Below are 4,041 nucleotides of genomic sequence, written 5' to 3' on the forward strand. Positions count from 1 at the left end.
CCCCCCCCCCCTTAGTACCGGTTCGGCACGAACCGCCACTAAAGGCCCACCACGTGGCTTGAGCTCGCGCCTGGTATGGGGGACCTTTAGTACCGGTTGGTGTTACCAACCGGTACTAAATGTTTTTCTTTTTTGAAAATTTTGTTAAAAATATTTGATTTTCTTTTGATTTTTAATTTTTTGAATTATTTTAACCTCTAATCACAACTGCTTAATTTAATATCTAATCTCTAATCACCCCTCGTCATTCTAAATCATCTAACTTCCCGAACGCTTAACTTTCGGGTTCTATTCTCCCTCGTTCCAAGTCTGCACTTGTTGTTTTCCTGACAAATGTAAGCTGTCAATCCTATTAACCCTCAGCAGTTTAGCTTGAGCATTAGGTCACACGTTTCACCGTTTGAGTTTGGAACTATTATTCTAAAAAACATTTAGTAACACTAATATTTCTTGAATAAGTTTGACCATAGTTTGACCAGATTTGACCAAAATTCAAAAAATTGAAATAATTATTTAGTAACACTAATATTCTTTAATAATTATGTAGCAACATTAATACTTCTTGAATAAGTAGTTTGACCATAGTTTGACCAGATTTAACCAAAATTAAAAAAACTGAAATTATGTAGCAACATTAATACTTCTTGAATAAGTAACACTAATATTATTGCGTAATTATTTAGTAACACTCTATATTTCTTGAATCAGTTGTTTGACCGGTTTGATACGATTTAACCAAAATTTTAAAAAACATAAATTAGAGCATATCTTTTTTCCTTTTACAATTTTGTCATTTCAAAAATTGTCCTAAACCCTAAACTCGGGACTTAAAACATCGGAAACTCTATGCTAAACAGTAAAAACTAAGGGTTTAAACCATAAAACCTAACCCTAAACTCTGAAATCTAAACCCTAGCACTAAACGCTAAAAACGTCTAAAACGGCCAAAAACTCTATTTTCCCTTTGGAATTTTGTGATTTTAAAAAATTGTCGAAACAGAAAACTTGTCGTTTTAGCGGATCAATCTTTTTGTTCTGCAAATTTTGATATATTATATGTATTTTTATGAATTAGGATGATTTAGTTATGATTTTTCCAAGTTTGAAAATTGCCATATAGTCCCGGTTTGTGTCTCCAACTGGGACTATAGGTTAGACCCCTTTAGTGCCGGTTCGTGGAACGAACCTGTACTAAAGGTTGGTCCTTTAGTACCGGTTTGTGCCACAAACCGGGACTAAAGGGGCTCGTGGGGCCCTGGCCCGACGCCAGCCTGCCACCACCCCTTTAATACCGGTTCGTGGCACGAACCGGTACTAAAGGTTCAACACGAACCGGCACTAATGCATAGCCGTTCGAACCGGTACTAATGGTACCATTAGTACCGGGCCAAAATCAAATCGGGACTAATGTGTCTCATATAAGGTCCTTTTTCTAGTAGTGCGACTCAACGAGCACTGCCCATGCACTCCTGGTCTGTGAAAGGAGAGAAGAGGATCCAACACAGCTTTTCCATTCATCGGGTGCCAGTTATATACAAGTTACAGAGGGCACCACTGATCCTTAGGACGTGCGCTAGACCACGTACTGCACGTACGTGATGTGGTGATCGTGTGTGTTGACCCTGAGAGCACACACGCACGCACACTTATGCTAAACTAACCACTGATGCATTCACTAGTCTAACACACCCTGCAGTCGTGACGTCGATGTTGGAGACGCAAAGACTGGATCGGAAGCATTGAAAAATCTCCGTCGACAGTCCTTTGGTCATCACATCAGCGAGCTGTTGGCGAGTTGGGATGTGGAGCACGCGAAACTGGCCGAGAGCAACACGCTCACGGACGAAGTGAATGTCGAGCTCAATGTGTTTTGTCCGGCGATGATGAACGGGGTTGCTGGACATGTAGACGGCCGAGACGTTGTCGCAGTAGACAAGTGTAGCGGTGGTGACGGTGCAGCGGAGCTCGCCGAGGAGCTGGCGAAGCCAAACACACTCTGCCACGACGTTGGCAGCGCCACGGTACTCAGCCTCGGCGCTAGAGCGTGAGAATGTGGCCTAACGCTTCGAGGACCACGAGATGAGTGCATCGCCGAGGTAGACGCAGAAGCCAGAGGTAGAGCGCCGCGTGTTCGGGCACCCCGCCCAGTCTGCATCAGTGTAAGCGCGCAGGTCCAACATCGAAGAGGCACGGAGGTGGAGGCCGAGTGCGGTGGAGCCCCGGACATACCGCAGAACACGCTTGATCAACCCGAGATGAGACTCACGGGGATCATGCATGTGAAGACATATTTGCTGCACGGCATAGGCGAGCTCGGGGCGAGTGATCGCCAGGTACTGGAGCGCCCCGACAAGGCTGCGGTAGGCCGTCTGAAAGAACATGCGGTGCCCGCATGTTTGGTTTTGATAATTGATGACGATCTCTATGGACTAATGGTTGCCTTGAGTTATATCTGAAGGTTTTGTCCATAGGCTTTTCTTGAAGTCCATGTGTTGGTTTCAAGGAGTTTATGAGTTGACCAAGGTGTTATTAAGGAATTATCCAAAGATTGGTCATGTGAGTGTTGAGCTTATTGCAAGCATGTCTTGAAGAATAAGATTGTGTGATCATTCATGTCCACCTTCAAGACATCATCCAAATGAAGAGAGTTGGAAAGATTCAACATACAAAGCGCACAAGATGTACCGAGGGATCAAGTGATCCCATGGTATGGTAAGCATTGTCCATTACGCTTTGTGTGCTAACCCATGGTCTTCGTGAGAGTTCTTTGTGGGGTTAGGTTACAGTGTGCAAGTTCAAGTGATGTATCACGAAGAGATCAAGTGCTTGAAGCTTGCCGTCCATTGTGGTGACAATGGACTTGTGAAGATCAGCGGAAGAGTGGCTCACCCATAGTGGAGTATGGGGGAGCAATCAACTAGTCTTCATCGAGCCAACGCAATCAAGAAAGGTGGTCCATCTTGAGGAGGAGTAGATCGTCATCATCTAGCTCAAGTGGATTTTGTGCAAGGCAAAGGTTTGCCCTTGATAGGTTTTCTATTTTACCGGTCTCATGGTAGTTGTGGGAGACCGATTTATAGGATCGATTGCCGTACTATCAAGGGGGGTTCTCGATGAGTTGCTTGATCGTATCGTTCGTAGAGAGTTCAAACCATTGCATCCTTGCATCATCTTTATTGGTTCTTGTTTGGTTCTTCTCCTTGTGAGATTTGGAGCTTTTGGTCATCTTGATGACAAGCTTGAGTTCATCAAAAACGGAGTTTGCATGCGTCTTCTATGATGTTTTCGGTGTTGGAGGTTTTACCGGTCTTATCCAAGGAAGGGTTCTCACCATTTTCTTTTGGGCCTTTTCTCATTTTCTTATTATTGGTATTTCTATCAAGATTGTGTTAGCCCTTGTCGCTAGCTTTCCAACAAACTTGGTTTCATCGAATTCGGAGTCCGAATGAAGAAGTTGTGGTAGTTTTGGTGTTCTGAAAAGGCTGCAGCGGTACTACCGCGGGTAGGAGCGGAAGTAATTTTTTACTACCGCCCTTGGGAGCGGTACTACTGCTTGGAGCAGTACTACCGCGGCTACTTCCGTGGCTACTTCCGCTCGGGACCAAAATCTCGTCACAAGTCCAGCGGTGGTAGGCACGGATGTAATTTTTTAGTACCGCTCGCAAGCAGTAGTACCGCTATCCTTAGCAGTAGTACCGCTACCCCTAGCGGTAGTACCGTGATGTCAAGCGGTACTACCGCTCGGTGCGGGCTGTGAGCATAACGGTTAGATTTTTCCCCACCTATAAAAGGGGGTCTTCTTCCCCATTGAACCTCATCCTTTGAGCTCGTGTTCTTCCCCCATTGTTGACCTTCTTCGAGCTTGCTAACTCTCAATCCCTCCATGGATTCTTGCTAGTTCTTGACGGAAAAGAGAGAGGAGATCTAGATCCATGTTTCCACCAATCACTTTCTCCTCTAAGTGAGGGGAACCCCTTGGATCTAGATCTTGGAGTTCTTCGTGTTCTTCTTTCGTTCTTCCTCTCATTTTCCTCCCTAGCA

The sequence above is a fragment of the Triticum dicoccoides genome, chromosome 3B (genome assembly GCF_002162155.2).
Source record: "Triticum dicoccoides isolate Atlit2015 ecotype Zavitan chromosome 3B, WEW_v2.0, whole genome shotgun sequence".
In the NCBI taxonomy this organism is placed as follows: Eukaryota; Viridiplantae; Streptophyta; class Magnoliopsida; order Poales; family Poaceae; genus Triticum; species Triticum dicoccoides.